At 47.6% G+C, this 17,154-nt stretch overlaps 4 non-coding genes across 4 annotated transcripts; all 4 read left to right on the plus strand.

The window, feature by feature from the left end:
* The first annotated feature begins 2,654 nt into the window (after window positions 1-2,654).
* Window positions 2,655-2,725, plus strand: TRNAG-GCC (transfer RNA glycine (anticodon GCC)). Its single transcript has one exon. It is a non-coding gene; the product is annotated as a tRNA-Gly (tRNA).
* A 4,046-nt stretch (window positions 2,726-6,771) lies between these two features.
* On the plus strand, window positions 6,772-6,842 carry TRNAG-GCC (transfer RNA glycine (anticodon GCC)). The gene has a single exon. It is a non-coding gene; the product is annotated as a tRNA-Gly (tRNA).
* A 4,047-nt stretch (window positions 6,843-10,889) lies between these two features.
* On the plus strand, window positions 10,890-10,960 carry TRNAG-GCC (transfer RNA glycine (anticodon GCC)). Its single transcript has one exon. It is a non-coding gene; the product is annotated as a tRNA-Gly (tRNA).
* A 4,047-nt stretch (window positions 10,961-15,007) lies between these two features.
* TRNAG-GCC (transfer RNA glycine (anticodon GCC)) lies at window positions 15,008-15,078 on the plus strand. The gene has a single exon. It is a non-coding gene; the product is annotated as a tRNA-Gly (tRNA).
* Window positions 15,079-17,154: the final 2,076 nt, after the last annotated feature.

Below are 17,154 nucleotides of genomic sequence, written 5' to 3' on the forward strand. Positions count from 1 at the left end.
CCAGGAAAAACGCTAACCATGTACAGCTGTCGACATGTGGTTGTTAAGGGGTTGACGAGGTTTCGGGGGCGCACGAGATACGGCTGAGTATTAGCCGAGTGACCGGAAACCCACTATTCCCGTAACGACTGTGTTCGTTTCGTGCGGTGTATTCAGTAAACACTTTAGGGATCGTTTTGTCGCGCGTGCGAAAGTGGTAACGGCTGGGCCGTGGGTGCCGTGGGAGAGGGTGGTCGCGTTTGTGCTGTTTGTCTATTTGATTGCAACCTCTCCTTTCCCAAATGTTTAATCAGCACTCTTTCCCCAATCTGTGATTAGTTGGCGGAAATCCTTATTTTCCCTTCCCTGACCACTGATTGGCGAGATGGGTCGTTTGTTATCTTATTGGTTTGCTGTCCCCGCTAAGGGCGGAGACAGAGGGTTTAAAACCAAGCGCTCTGGGTTGATCGGGGGCTGAATTCGTCTGATCCACGATTTAGTCATGTAAATAGTTTTCTCCTTGCTTTTTTTCTTCTCGTTTTTTTACCTATGTTGTAAATAAATAGTTAACCTTCTCCTTTCCTTGAGTAATGTGAATGTTTGCGAGTAGAACCACCGGGTCATCAAGAAACCCCGATTTCATCATCAAGTAGTTTCCTCCCATCTCGACCTTGAAGGGGGATCGCAACTGGAAGTTTACGTCCAGGAACTAGGTTGACATGTTGGGTTGTGGCGCTGCGTTGTGCGAAAAGGCCTTGCAGCACATGGTCTGCGTGTTGATGGCGTTGACGAATCGGCAGCTGAGTTGTCGCCTGTACATGATACTTTCTGTGGCCTATGCACGGCTTCGTTCCAATGTGCTATGTGCATTTGATGAACCTACTTATCCGAGTAACTCCTCTAGGTCGGCCACGTTAGCTAACAAACCATGATTTAGCAGGCAGTAAAGAGGTGGTTGTTCTATGTATGCAGATGCGTGGAAGCTAGCGGAACAATACCTCACATCGCTCAAATGCTCTGCTTATCCAACAATACCACTGATGCATGACACCCATGGCTTACTGAGTTCGTTTATTCCCAATTTCGACTGAGCTAACCCTTACTAAACGGTGAACAACCTATGCCTCGCATGCCAAGAATGCTGATATTACGGTTAAAACCGAATTTCATGAACTGAATACGGCGTTGTTTCGTCGTCTTTTTCTCCGGCTGAAATCGAGTCAAACGTTCGATAATATCTGCAGTGCGGCGACTTTTTATAGCAGAAGAGCGTTTCTCCATTTCACGTCCTTCGAAAGGCGGCCGCGACGGCCGTGACTTGTTTCCGTGACCTTGGGATCAGCTGTGCAAAATGTGGGAAATGTTCTTTTATTGCTGTGATTTACGTGAAAACTACCCCATTTTATCCTTACAACAGCCTGATTGAAGTTGTCGTTGCTGTTGGTGTTGTACTCAACGAGTTAATGGCGGATACCAACTGCGGGGGAGTGGCCATGACACGGGTGGCGAATGACAGGCGCTCTAAATGGTTTTCAAACTCGGAAAAATATTAATAACAAAGAATAAGGACAATAAATAAAACAGAGAACAAATTGGAAGCTTTGAGACTAGTGGCTGAAAATGGGAATGGGGCGATACGTGCGGTGTTTCTGACCACAGACGAGTTTTGAACATGAGTAGCGACAAGATGGAAATCGGAACGGTTTCAGGACGGCAGCCGTTTCGTGTCTAAAAGGAAACTTAGAATGGCGGGGAGCACATTCCTGTTGCTGTCGTAACGGGTGTTCTAACAGGCACCTCCGTAAAGAGGAGAGTCTGCGTCAGAACCGCATTAAATGATCTATCGTTTCGAGTGCAGTGCTCATACTGCTTTATCCTTCCATTCTTTTGTGAAGACCTTCCTTCCTGTGGCTAACCCATGCGCTGCTAGGAAACATGCTTTTTCATGGTTTCCGAAGGATTTATATTATTAAACAGCATTTCTTGCGTCCTGAAAAATGAGGAAGGCATTTGGCCTACTTAAGTCTTTGTGCATATCAGCTCGTTACGTAATTTGAGTACCGGTGAATTTACGCTTGAGTTGATGCACAAGGAAGGAGCAATACAAGTTCTCTAAAAGTGCGCTGGAATTAAACGCCAAAGTTTAGCGAAAATTTTGTACTCTGCAGCGGCGGTGAACGGAGATATACGCCTGTACCAGTCACAATGGAGCCATTGCTTTGTGGCCGTTGAGACTTCCAAAAAAACATCCGCGTTGCCCCGTTTACATAGCCCAAAATTTTCCTTGGGGGCACTTACATATTTCTCAAGTGCGGGAAGGCGAATGCTGTTTGCGACTCATTGCACCGATTTTAATTTGCTGCGCTTTCAATTCATTTCACGACAGAGAAGAGCAGCTGGCGCGAGCGGGGCAGAGAGATCACGTGACCTAAAATATAACGGACGGACGCGAGCATGAGACATTGAAAGCTATCGCCGTAATACTCTGTGGCTTACGTAGCAAGCTATGTTACAGTAGCGAGTTTGCGAGAGGGTCCGCTTTTTACAACAGTTGCCCCCTCGACAGAGAGACGTGCCTTCGCTGAAGGCGCTCGAAGATTGCGTGATCTAGATACTAAGGGTATTGCGTAAATGCACTCGCCACTTGTAGAAGTCGCCTGGTGACTGCAGCTTCGGCGTCGGTGGTTCAGTGGTAGAATACTCGCCTGCCACGCGGGTGGCCCGGGTTCGATTCCCGGCCGACGCAGTTTCTTTTTCGCGTGCAGTTCAACGGAGCTCTTAAGCTAGAACACCAGGCGTGCCTTCAACTTCCGTGTGGCGTTTCACAGTAGTGGTATTGTGTCTGTTTCAATGGCCTACGCACTGGGAGATCGGTGCATCCATTCGCTGTTGCTTTAGAAATAGTTTCTGGTGTTTAACGTCTTAAAGCGATACGTGGACTTTTACGACGGCGGAGGAGTCCACATGAACTTATATCTCCTGGGATTCTTTAACGTCAAGGCAACACCAAAACGTTAAAACAAGGTTGTTTTTCTTTGTTTTCTTTAAACACGTTTTCTCCGTTAAGAGGATAATTTTTTCTAATGTCTCAGCAGCATTATTATTTACCGTTCAATTTAGCTTTCCGTATGCGTATTCCAACATTTAAACTCCATAAATGCAGCATTCTCTAAAATAATGAAATTAGCATGCAAGAGCGTGGAAGCCTGCTGATTGTGAAATTGCAGAGCTTATCAGTTGTCTTTCAAGGCCCTACATGGAAGGCAACGCCGGAGCTCTACAATACACCACCACCAATACAAGCAAGTGGAGGAGGAGGTGGAACGACAGGAAAATACAAGTAAGTCGCTTTCTAAAAATATGATGGAGCATAGCTAGATTATATAGCAATAATAGAGGGTGCCATAAGCGATAGAGGTGAGTAGGCTGTAAGCAAACTTTTGTAACAAAATAACAGGGTTCTGCATGCAATCTAAGGCAGGCATTATCTTATTGATTTAATTGCAAAGTGGAACTAGTTGAGGAACAGTATTACTGTAAAAGCCATGGGAAAAGTTTTTCGGACACAATTCCTGAAATATATTTGTAACTTGTTTTATAATTTTGACTCAAAGATTATAACAACACTACAATAGTGTAGAGTTTGTAAGGTGAAATTTTGTTTATAATTAAAAAAATTATTTTTAATATTCAACATTAAATAGCATTTGCAAAGAATGGTTAGTAAAATGTTTACTTCAAACGTTAAAATAACGTTTGCTATGAAGATTAGGCGGACGTTTGAAAATGATTTTAAGAGAACGATAGTTTCCATTTTTTGTCGACGGATATTGCAATCGGCGAAAGATTTAGTGACTTTTTCCGGGGATTTAATCGCGCAATCTTGTGCGGCCAAAAGTCACTCAGAGTCTATCTTGTGTTTTTGTCTATTTGTTTTACAGTTTTCAAAGTGCGAATAAGAATACTTGGAGCAGAGTTTGTGGAAGAAATTGTTATCGTTAGTAAGAAAGTATGGCGAATTAAATGAGGCACCCTGCAGACAAAAACTCCAGAAGTTTACGTCCAGGAACTCGGCTGTCATGTCATCGTTGGGTTGTCGCGGTGGATTAAGCGAGATGATGTTGGAACACATGGCCTGCGTGTTGGTGGCAGCGATGAAAAAGGCGCTTAGTCGTCGCGGTATGAAATTTGAAATTGGTTTTGGAGGATAGAACATGGCGCAATATCTGCCTCACACATCGGCGGACACCTGAACCACGCAGTAAGGGAAGAGATAAAGGAGGGAGTGAAATAAAAAATGCAGAAATAGGTGCAGCAGCGGAGGGCTGCGGAACAATTTCGGCCACCTGGGGATCTTTAACGTGCACTAATATCGCACAGCACGCGGCCGCTTTTTTTGTTTCGCTTCCATCGAAACGCGGCCGCCGCGGTCGGGTTCGAACCGGGGTACTATGCATGGTTTTAAGTCACTGTCCTGCATGTGACTGATAAGACTTCTTAACCAACTAACTCCTCTTAGCGGGTCGTGGTTGTGAACAGATGATTTTGTCAAGGCGTTTATTTGAAGCACAGGTCGGTTGGTCTTGGTTGACCGGCGACACGACGGGCACACTCACAGGCGTCGTTCGAAAAACCCAGCTGCACTTCGTCTGCTTCTTCGTTGTCCCGCTTGAACTCGTCTGCTTCTTCGCTGCGCTGCGCCTGTCGGTCCCATTACAATTACTCTCCCTCCGAAAAAGGAGCCATCCTGGCGACTTACGGAGAGGATAGGATGGGCGGGTCATAGTAAGGCTTGAGGCGCTCAACGTGCACAGTTTCGCGCCCCCGGCGACGGTGGTCTGAAGACGGAACGAGCGGCTCAACTATATAAGTCACCAGAGAAGTTTGGTGGACAACCCGGTAAGGTCCGTGAAAGCGAGACAGTAGTTTCGTGGCGAGGCCGGGAGTGGAGGAAGGCACCCAGAGCCAAACGAGGGCGCCAGATGGGTATGACGCTGGAGGGTCTGGGGAATCCCGACGGTGCTTCTGATCCCATTGTTGCTGTGTGGTGAAAGAGCGGGCAAGTTGCCGGCATTCTTCGGCGTACAGGTGAGCTTCGGAGTGTAAGGTGGTCTCGGAAGGGTCAGGGTGATAAGGAAGGATGGTGTCCATGGTGGATGTAGGCTCCCGGCCATATAAGAGAAAGAAAGGAGAAAACCCCGTTGTTGTCTGAGTAGCTGTGTTATACGCGTACGTGACGAACGGGAGCACTTGATCCCAGTTGGAGTGGGCGGTGTCAACGTACATGGCGAGCATGTCACTCATAGTGCGGTTGAACCGCTCAGTCATGCCGTTGGTCTGGGGGTGATAGGCGCTGGTGTAGCGATGAACGATTTGGCATTGTTTGAGCAGGGCCTCGACGGCGTCCGAGAGAAAAACACGGCCGCGGTCACTTAGAAGTTCTTTCGGGGCGCCGTGACGAAGAACAAGACTGTGTAGAATGAAGTGAGCGACATCGTTTGCGGTAGCAGATTTGAGAGCCGACGTTTCGACGTAACGGGTGAGATGGTCAACGGCAACGATGATCCACCGATTATTAGCCGAAGTAGTTGGAAGCGGGCCATAAACATCAATGCCGACGCGGTCAAAGGGACGGCCAGGGCAAGGTAACGGCTGCAAAGGAGCGGCGGCGGAGTGGGGAGGTTTCTTGCGACGTTGGCAGGCGGTGCATGACCGAATGTTCTGACGTATGTAGCGGTACATACCTCGCCAGTAGAATCGCTGACGAAGGCGAGCATATGTTTTCAGTACACCGGCGTGGCCGCATTGTGGAGCGGCGTGAAAAGAGGCACAGATTGTAGCACGTAGGTGTCGAGGGATGACCAACAGCCACTTCCGGCCGTCGGGGAGGTAATTACGGCGGTATAAGAGGCCATCACGAACGGCGAAGTGGTGGGCTTGGCGGCGAAGGGTCCGGGTCGAATGATGCGGCGAGGGAGTGTTCAGGAAGTTTAGCAGCGAGGTGATCCAAGGATCCTTCAGTTGTTCGGAGAGCATATCAGGGATGTTGAACGAAGAGAATTCGTAGGCCCAGACGTGGGCAGAGGTTGACTCGCATGGGAGTGGTGAAAGAGAAAGGGCGTCGGCGTCCGAGTGCTTGCTGCCGAAGCGATAAATGACGTGTATATCAAACTCCTGAAGGTGAATTTACGCTTGAGTTGATGCACAAGGTAGGAGCAATACAAGTTCTCTTAAAGTGCTCTGGAATTAAACGCCAATGTTTAGCGAAAAATTTGTACTCTGCAGCGGCGGTGAACGCAGATATACGCCTGTACCAGTCACAATGGAGCCATTGCTTTGTGGCCGTTGAGACTTCCAAAAAAGCATCCGCGTTGCCCCGTTTACATAGCCCAAAATATTCCTTGGGGGCACTTACATATTTCTCAAGTGCGGGAAGGCGAATGCTGTTTGCGACTCATTGCACCGATTTTAATTTGCTGCGCTTTCAATTCATTTCACGACAGAGAAGAGCAGCTGGCGCGAGCGGGGCAGAGAGATCACGTGACCTAAAATATAACGGACGGACGCGAGCATGAGACATTGAAAGCTATCGCCGTAATACTCTGTGGCTTACGTAGCAAGCTATGTTACAGTAGCGAGTTTGCGAGAGGGTCCGCTTTTTACAACAGTTGCCCCCTCGACAAAGAGACGTGCCTCCGCTGAAGGCGCTCGAAGGTTGCGTGATCTAGATACTAAGGTTATTGCGTAAATGCACTCGCCAGTTGTAGAATTCGCCTGGTGACTGCAGCTTCGGCGTCGGTGGTTCAGTGGTAGAATACTCGCCTGCCACGCGGGTGGGCCGGGTTCGATTCCCGGCCGACGCAGTTTATTTTTCGCGTGCAGTTCAACGGAGCTCTTAAGCTAGAACACCAGGCGTGCCTTCAACTTCCGTGTGGCGTTTCACAGTAGTGGTATTGTGTCTGTTTCAATGGCCTACGCACTGGGAGATCGGTGCATCCATTCGCTGTTGCTTTAGAAATAGTTTCTGGTGTTTAACGTCTTAAAGCGATACGTGGACTTTTACGACGGCGGAGGAGTCCACATGAACTTATATCTCCTGGGATTCTTTAACGTCAAGGCAACACCAAAACGTTTTAACAAGGTTGTTTTTTTTTGTTTACTTTAAACACGTTTTCTCCGTTAAGAGGATCATTTTTTCTAATGTCTGAGCAGCATTATTATTTACCGTTCAAATTAGCTTTCCGTATGCGTATTCCAACATTTAAACTCCATAAATGCAGCATTCTCTAAAATAATGAACTTAGCATGCAAGAGCGTGGAAGCCTGCTGATTGTGAAATTGCAGAGCTTATCAGTTGTCTTTCAAGGCCCTACATGGAAGGCAACGCCGGAGCTCTACAATACACCACCACCAATACAAGCAAGTGGAGGAGGAGGTGGAACGACAGGAAAATACAAGTCGCTTTCTAAAAATATGATGGAGCATAGCTAGATTATATAGCAATAATAGAGGGTGCCATAAGCGATAGAGGTGAGTAGGCTGTAAGCAAACTTTTGTAACAAAATAACAGGGTTCTGCATGCAATCTAAGGCAGGCATTATCTTATTGATTTAATTGCAAAGTGGAACTAGTTGAGGAACAGTATTACTGTAAAAGCCATGGGAAAAGTTTTTCGGACACAATTCCTGAAATATATTTGTAACTTGTTTTATAATTTTGACTCAAAGATTATAACAACACTACAATAGTGTAGAGTTTGTAAGGTGAAATTTTGTTTATAATTAAAAAAATTATTTTTAATATTCAACATTAAATAGCATTTGCAAAGAATGGTTAGTAAAATGTTTACTTCAAACGTTAAAATAACGTTTGCTATAGAAGATTAGGCGGACGTTTGAAAATGATTTTAAGAGAACGATAGTTTCCTTTTTTGTCGACGGATATTGCAATCGGCGAAAGATTTAGTGACTTTTTCCGGGGATTTAATCGCGCAATCTTGTGCGGCCAAAAGTCACTCAGAGTCTATCTTGTGTTTTTGTCTATTTGTTTTACAGTTTTCAAAGTGCGAATAAGAATACTTGGAGCAGAGTTTGTGGAAGAAATTGTTATCGTTAGTAAGAAAGTATGGCGAATTAAATGAGGCACCCTGCAGACAAAAACTCCAGAAGTTTACGTCCAGGAACTCGGCTGTCATGTTATCGTTGGGTTGTCGCGGTGGATTAAGCGAGATGATGTTGGAACACATGGCCTGCGTGTTGGTGGCAGCGATGAAAAAGGCGCTTAGTCGTCGCGGTATGAAATTTGAAATTGGTTTTGGAGGATAGAACATGGCGCAATATCTGCCTCACACATCGGCGGGCGGACACCTGAACCACGCAGTAAGAGAAGAGATAAAGGAGGGAGTGAAATAAAAAAGGCAGAAATAGGTGCAGCAGCGGAGGGCTGCGGAACAATTTCGGCCACCTGGGGATCTTTAACGTGCACTAATATCGCACAGCACGCGGCCGCTTTTTTTGTTTCGCTTCCATCGAAACGCGGCCGCCGCGGTCGGGTTCGAACCGGGGTACTATGCATGGTTTTAAGTCACTGTCCTGCATGTGACTGATAAGACTACTTAACCAACTAACTCCTCTTAGCGGGTCGTGGTTGTGAACAGATGATTTTGTCAAGGCGTTTATTTGAAGCACAGGTCGGTTGGTCTTGGTTGACCGGCGACACGACGGGCACACTCACAGGCGTCGTTCGAAAAACCCAGCTGCACTTCGTCTGCTTCTTCGTTGTCCCGCTTGAACTCGTCTGCTTCTTCGCTGCGCTGCGCCTGTCGGTCCCATTACAATTACTCTCCCTCCGAAAAAAGGAGCCATCCTGGCGACTTACGGAGAGGATAGGATGGGCGGGTCATAGTAAGGCTTGAGGCGCTCAACGTGCACAGTTTCGCGCCCCCGGCGACGGTGGTCTGAAGAGGGAACGAGCGGCTCAACGATATAAGTCACCAGAGAAGTTTGGTGGACAACCCGGTAAGGTCCGTGAAAGCGAGACAGTAGTTTCGTGGCGAGGCCGGGAGTGGAGGAAGGCACCCAGAGCCAAACGAGGGCGCCAGATGGGTATGACGCTGGAGGGTCTGGGGAATCCCGACGGTGCTTCTGATCCCATTGTTGCTGTGTGGTGAAAGAGCGGGCAAGTTGCCGGCATTCTTCGGCGTACAGGTGAGCTTCGGAGTGTAAGGTGGTCTCGGAAGGGTCAGGGTGATAAGGAAGGATGGTGTCCATGGTGGATGTAGGCTCCCGGCCATATAAGAGAAAGAAAGGAGAAAACCCCGTTGTTGTCTGAGTAGCTGTGTTATACGCGTACGTGACGAACGGGAGCACTTGATCCCAGTTGGAGTGGGCGGTGTCAACGTACATGGCGAGCATGTCACTCATAGTGCGGTTGAACCGCTCAGTCATGCCGTTGGTCTGGGGGTGATAGGCGCTGGTGTAGCGATGATCGATTTGGCATTGTTTGAGCAGGGCCTCGACGGCGTCCGAGAGAAAAACACGGCCCCGGTCACTTAGAAGTTCTTTCGGGGCGCCGTGACGAAGAACAAGACTGTGTAGAATGAAGTGAGCGACATCGTTTGCGGTAGCAGATTTGAGAGCCGACGTTTCGACGTAACGGGTGAGATGGTCAACGGCAACGATGATCCACCGATTATTAGCCGAAGTAGTTGGAAGCGGGCCATAAACATCAATGCCGACGAAGTCAAAGGGACGGCCAGGGCAAGGTAACGGCTGCAAAGGAGCGGCGGCGGAGTGGGGAGGTTTCTTGCGACGTTGGCAGGCGGTGCATGACCGAATGTTCTGACGTATGTAGCGGTACATACCTCGCCAGTAGAATCGCTGACGAAGGCGAGCATATGTTTTCAGTACACCGGCGTGGCCGCATTGTGGAGCGGCGTGAAAAGAGGCACAGATTGTAGCACGGAGGTGTCGAGGGATGACCAACAGCCACTTCCGGCCGTCGGGGAGGTAATTACGGCGGTATAAGAGGCCATCACGAACGGCGAAGTGGTGGGCTTGGCGGCGAAGGGTCCGGGTCGAATGATGCGGTGAGGGAGTGTTCAGGAAGTTTAGCAGCGAGGTGATCCAAGGATCCTTCAGTTGTTCGGAGAGCATATCAGGGATGTTGAACGAAGAGAATTCGTAGGCACAGACGTGGGCAGAGGTTGACTCGCATGGGAGTGGTGAAAGAGAAAGGGCGTCGGCGTCCGAGTGCTTGCTGCCGAAGCGATAAATGACGTGTATATCAAACTCCTGAAGGTGAATTTACGCTTGAGTTGATGCACAAGGAAGGAGCAATACAAGTTCTCTTAAAGTGCTCTGGAATTAAACGCCAATGTTTAGCGAAAAATTTGTACTCTGCAGCGGCGGTGAACGGAGATATACGCCTGTACCAGTCACAATGGAGCCATTGCTTTGTGGCCGTTGAGACTTCCAAAAAAACATCCGCGTTGCCCCGTTTACATAGCCCAAAATATTCCTTGGGGGCACTTACATATTTCTCAAGTGCGGGAAGGCGAATGCTGTTTGCGACTATTTGCACCGATTTTAATTTGCTGCGCTTTCAATTCATTTCACGACAGAGAAGAGCAGCAGGCGCGAGTGGGGCAGAGAGATCACGTGACCTAAAATATAACGAACGGACGCGAGCATGAGACATTGAAAGCTATCGCCGTAATACTCTGTGGCTTACGTAGCAAGCTATGTTACAGTAGCGAGTTTGCGAGAGGGTCCGCTTTTTACAACAGTTGCCCCCTCGACAAAGAGACGTGCCTCCGCTGAAGGCGCTCGAAGATTGCGTGATCTAGATACTAAGGGTATTGCGTAAATGCACTCGCCACTTGTAGAATTCGCCTGGTGACTGCAGCTTCGGCGTCGGTGGTTCAGCGGTAGAATACTCGCCTGCCACGCGGTTGGCCCGGGTTCGATTCCCGGCCGACGCAGTTTATTTTTCGCGTGCAGTTCAACGGAGCTCTTAAGCTAGAACACCAGGCGTGCCTTCAACTTCCGTGTGGCGTTTCACAGTAGTGGTATTGTGTCTGTTTCAATGGCCTACGCACTGGGAGATCGGTGCATCCATTCGCTGTTGCTTTAGAAATAGTTTCTGGTGTTTAACGTCTTAAAGCGATACGTGGACTTTTACGACGGCGGAGGAGTCCACATGAACTTATATCTCCTGGGATTCTTTAACGTCAAGGCAACACCAAAACGTTTTAACAAGGTTGTTTTTCTTTGTTTTCTTTAAACACGTTTTCTCCGTTAAGAGGATCATTTTTTCTAATGTCTCAGCAGCATTATTATTTACCGTTCAAATTAGCTTTCCGTATGCGTATTCCAACATTTAAACTCCATAAATGCAGCATTCTCTAAAATAATTGACTTAGCATGCAAGAGCGTGGAAGCCTGCTGATTGTGAAATTGCAGAGCTTATCAGTTGTCTTTCAAGGCCCTACATGGAAGGCAACGCCGGAGCTCTACAATACACCACCACCATTACAAGCAAGTGGAGGAGGAGGTGGAACGACAGGAAAATACAAGTAAGTCGCTTTCTAAAAATATGATGGAGCATAGCTAGATTATATAGCAATAATAGAGGGTGCCATAAGCGATAGAGGTGAGTAGGCTGTAAGCAAACTTTTGTAACAAAATAACTGGGTTCTGCATGCAATCTAAGGCAGGAATTATCTTATTGATTTAATTGCAAAGTGGAACTAGTTGAGGAACAGTATTACTGTAAAAGCCATGGGAAAAGTTCTTCGGACACAATTCCTGAAATATATTTGTAACTTGTTTTATAATTTTGACTCAAAGATTATAACAACACTACAATAGTGTAGAGTTTGTAAGGTGAAATTTTGTTTATAATTAAAAAAATTATTTTTAATATTCAACATTAAATAGCATTTGCAAAGAATGGTTAGTAAAATGTTTACTTCAAACGTTAAAATACCGTTTGCTATAGAAGATTAGGCGGACGTTTGAAAATGATTTTAAGAGAACGATAGTTTCCTTTTTTTGTCGACGGATATTGCAATCGGCGAAAGTTTTAGTGACTTTTTCCGGGGATTTAATCGCGCAATCTTGTGCGGCCAAAAGTCACTCAGAGTCTATCTTGTGTTTTTGTCTATTTGTTTAACAGTTTTCAAAGTGCGAATAAGAATACTTGGAGCAGAGTTTGTGGAAGAAATTGTTATTGTTAGTAAGAAAGTATGGCGAATTAAATGAGGCACCCTGCAGACAAAAACTCCAGAAGTTTACGTCCAGGAACTCGGCTGTCATGTTATCGTTGGGTTGTCGCGGTGGATTAAGCGAGATGATGTTGGAACACATGGCCTGCGTGTTGGTGGCAGCGATGAAAAAGGCGCTTAGTCGTCGCGGTATGAAATTTGAAATTGGTTTTGGAGGATAGAACATGGCGCAATATCTGCCTCACACATCGGCGGACACCTGAACCACGCAGTAAGGGAAGAGATAAAGGAGGGAGTGAAATAAAAAAGGCAGAAATAGGTGCAGCAGCGGAGGGCTGCGGAACAATTTCGGCCACATGGGGATCTTTAACGTGCACTAATATCGCACAGCACGCGGCCGCTTTTTTTGTTTCGCTTCCATCGAAACGCGGCCGCCGCGGTCGGGTTCGAACCGGGGTACTATGCATGGTTTTAAGTCACTGTCCTGCATGTGACTGATAAGACTACTTAACCAACTAACTCCTCTTAGCGGGTCGTGGTTGTGAACAGATGAATTTGTCAAGGCGTTTATTTGAAGCACAGGTCGGTTGGTCTTGGTTGACCGGCGACACGACGGGCACACTCACAGGCGTCGTTCGAAAAACCCATCTGCACTTCGTCTGCTTCTTCGTTGTCCCGCTTGAACTCGTCTGCTTCTTCGCTGCGCTGCGCCTGTCGGTCCCATTACAATTACTCTCTCTCCGAAAAAGGAGCCATCCTGGCGACTTACGGAGAGGATAGGATGGGCGGGTCATAGTAAGGCTTGAGGCGCTCAACGTGCACAGTTTCGCGCCCCCGGCGACGGTGGTCTGAAGAGGGAACGAGCGGCTCAACGATATAAGTCACCAGAGAAGTTTGGTGGACAACCCGGTAAGGTCCGTGAAAGCGAGACAGTAGTTTCGTGGCGAGGCCGGGAGTGGAGGAAGGCACCCAGAGCCAAACGAGGGCGCCAGATGGGTATGACGCTGGAGGGTCTGGGGAATCCCGACGGTGCTTCTGATCCCATTGTTGCTGTGTGGTGAAAGAGCGGGCAAGTTGCCGGCATTCTTCGGCGTACAGGTGAGCTTCGGAGTGTAAGGTGGTCTCGGAAGGGTCAGGGTGATAAGGAAGGATGGTGTCCATGGTGGATGTAGGCTCCCGGCCATATAAGAGAAAGAAAGGAGAAAACCCCGTTGTTGTCTGAGTAGCTGTGTTATACGCGTACGTGACGAACGGGAGCACTTGATCCCAGTTGGAGTGGGCGGTGTCAACGTACATGGCGAGCATGTCACTCATAGTGCGGTTGAACCGCTCAGTCATGCCGTTGGTCTGGGGGTGATAGGCGCTGGTGTAGCGATGATCGATTTGGCATTGTTTGAGCAGGGCCTCGACGGCGTCGGAGAGAAAAACACGGCCGCGGTCACTTAGAAGTTCTTTCGGGGCGCCGTGACGAAGAACAAGACTGTGTAGAATGAAGTGAGCGACATCGTTTGCGGTAGCAGATTTGAGAGCCGACGTTTCGACGTAACGGGTGAGATGGTCAACGGCAACGATGATCCACCGATTATTAGCCGAAGTAGTTGGAAGCGGGCCATAAACATAAATGCCGACGAGGTCAAAGGGACGGCCAGGGCAAGGTAACGGCTGCAAGGGAGCGGCGGCGGAGTGGGGAGGTTTCTTGCGACGTTGGCAGGCGGTGCATGACCGAATGTTCTGACGTATGTAGCGGTACATACCTCGCCAGTAGAATCGCTGACGAAGGCGAGCATATGTTTTCAGTACACCGGCGTGGCCGCATTGTGAAGCGGCGTGAAAAGAGGCACAGATTGTAGCACGGAGGTGTCGAGGGATGACCAACAGCCACTTCCGGCCGTCGGGGAGGTAATTACGGCGGTATAAGAGGCCATCACGAACGGCGAAGTGGTGGGCTTGGCGGCGAAGGGTCCGGGTCGAATGATGCGGCGAGGGAGTGTTCAGGAAGTTTAGCAGCGAGGTGATCCAAGGATCCTTCAGTTGTTCGGAGAGCATATCAGGGATGTTGAACGAAGAGAATTCGTAGGCACAGACGTGGGCAGAGGTTGACTCGCATGGGAGTGGTGAAAGAGAAAGGGCGTCGGCGTCCGAGTGCTTGCGGCCGGAGCGATAAATGACGTGTATATCAAACTCCTGAAGGTGAATTTACGCTTGAGTTGATGCACAAGGAAGGAGCAATACAAGTTCTCTTAAAGTGCTCTGGAAATTAACGCCAATGTTTAGCGAAAAATTTGTACTCTGCAGCGGCGGTGAACGGAGATATACGCCTGTACCAGTCACAATGGAGCCATTGCTTTGTGGCCGTTGAGACTTCCAAAAAAACATCCGCGTTGCCCCGTTTACATAGCCCAAAATATTCCTTGGGGGCACTTACATATTTCACAAGTGCGGGAAGGCGAATGCTGTTTGCGACTATTTGCACCGATTTTAATTTGCTGCGCTTTCAATTCATTTCACGACAGAGAAGAGCAGCTGGCGCGAGCGGGGCAGAGAGATCACGTGACCTAAAATATAACGGACGGACGCGAGCATGAGACATTGAAAGCTATCGCCGTAATACTCTGTGGCTTACGTAGCAAGCTATGTTACAGTAGCGAGTTTGCGAGAGGGTCCGCTTTTTACAACAGTTGCCCCCTCGACAAAGAGACGTGCCTCCGCTGAAGGCGCTCGAAGATTGCGTGATCTAGATACTAAGGGTATTGCGTAAATGCACTCGCCACTTGTAGAATTCGCCTGGTGACGGCAGCGTCGGCGTCGGTGGTTCAGTGGTAGAATACTCGCCTGCCACGCGGGTGGCCCGGGTTCGATTCCCGGCCGACGCAGTTTCTTTTTCGCGTGCAGTTCAACGGAGCTCTTAAGCTAGAACACCAGGCGTGCCTTCAACTTCCGTGTGGCGTTTCACAGTAGTGGTATTGTGTCTGTTTCAATGGCCTGCGCACTGGGAGATCGGTGCATCCATTCGTTGTTGCTTTAGAAATAGTTTCTGGTGTTTAACGTCTTAAAGCGATACGTGGACTTTTACGACGGCGGAGGAGTCCACATGAACTTATATCTCCTGGGATTCTTTAACGTCAAGGCAACACCAAAACGTTAAAACAAGGTTGTTTTTCTTTGTTTTCTTTAAACACGTTTTCTCCGTTAAGAGGATCATTTTTTCTAATGTCTCAGCAGCATTATTATTTACCGTTCAAATTAGCTTTCCGTATGCGTATTCCAACATTTAAACTCCATAAATGCAGCATTCTCTAAAATAATGAAATTAGCATGCACGAGCGTGGAAGCCTGCTGATTGTGAAATTGCAGAGCTTATCAGTTGTCTTTCAAGGCCCTACATGGAAGGCAACGCCGGAGCTCTACAATACACCACCACCAATACAAGCAAGTGGAGCAGGAGGTGGAACGACAGGAAAATACAAGTAAGTCGCTTTCTAAAAATATGATGGAGCATAGCTAGATTATATAGCAATAATAGAGGGTGCCATAAGCGATAGAGGTGAGTAGGCTGTAAGCAAACTTTTGTAACAAAATAACAGGGTTCTGCATGCAATGTAAGGCAGGCATTATCTTATTGATTTAATTGCAAAGTGGAACTAGTTGAGGAACAGTATTACTGTAAAAGCCATGGGAAAAGTTTTTCGGACACAATTCCTGAAATATATTTGTAACTTGTTTTATAATTTTGACTCAAAGATTATAACAACACTACAATAGTGTAGAGTTTGTAAGGTGAAATTTTGTTTATAATTAAGAAAATTATTTTTAATATTCAACATTAAATAGCATTTGCAAAGAATGGTTAGTAAAATGTTTACTTCAAACGTTAAAATAACGTTTGCTATAGAAGATTAGGCGGACGTTTGAAAATGATTTTAAGAGAACGATAGTTTACTTTTTTTGTCGACGGATATTGCAAACGGCGAAAGATTTAGTGACTTTTTCCGGGGATTTAATCGCGCAATCTTGTGCGGCCAAAAGTCACTCAGAGTCTATCTTGTGTTTTTGTCTATTTGTTTTACAGTTTTCAAAGTGCGAATAAGAATACTTGGAGCAGAGTTTGTGGAAGAAATTGTTATCGTTAGTAAGAAAGTATGGCGAATTAAATGAGGCACCCTGCAGACAAAAACTCCAGAAGTTTACGTCCAGGAACTCGGCTGTCATGTTATCGTTGGGTTGTCGCGGTGGATTAAGCGAGATGATGTTGGAACACATGGCCTGCGTGTTGGTGGCAGCGATGAAAAAGGCGCTTAGTCGTCGCGGTATGAAATTTGAAATTGGTTTTGGAGGATAGAACATGGCGCAATATCTGCCTCACACATCGGCGGACACCTGAACCACGCAGTAAGGGAAGAGATAAAGGAGGGAGTGAAATAAAAAAGGCAGAAATAGGTGCAGCAGCGGAGGGCTGCGGAACAATTTCGGCCACCTGGGGATCTTTAACGTGCACTAATATCGCACAGCACGCGGCCGCTTTTTTTGTTTCGCTTCCATCGAAACGCGGCCGCCGCGGTCGGGTTCGAACCGGGGTACTATGCATGGTTTTAAGTCACTGTATTGCATGTGACTGATAAGACTACTTAACCAACTAACTCCTCTTAGCGGGTCGTGGTTGTGAACAGATGATTTTGTCAAGGCGTTTATTTGAAGCACAGGTCGGTTGGTCTTGGTTGACCGGCGACACGACGGGCACACTCACAGGCGTCGTTCGAAAAACCCAGCTGCACTTCGTCTGCTTCTTCGTTGTCCCGCTTGAACTCGTCTGCTTCTTCGCTGCGCTGCGCCTGTCGGTCCCATTACAATTACTCTCCCTCCAAAAAAGGAGCCATCCTGGCGACTTACGGAGAGGATAGGATGGGCGGGTCATAGTAAGGCTTGAGGCGCTCAACTTGCACAGTTTCGCG

Source organism: Amblyomma americanum, chromosome 4 (genome assembly GCF_052857255.1).
Source record: "Amblyomma americanum isolate KBUSLIRL-KWMA chromosome 4, ASM5285725v1, whole genome shotgun sequence".
NCBI lineage: Eukaryota > Metazoa > Arthropoda > Arachnida > Ixodida > Ixodidae > Amblyomma > Amblyomma americanum.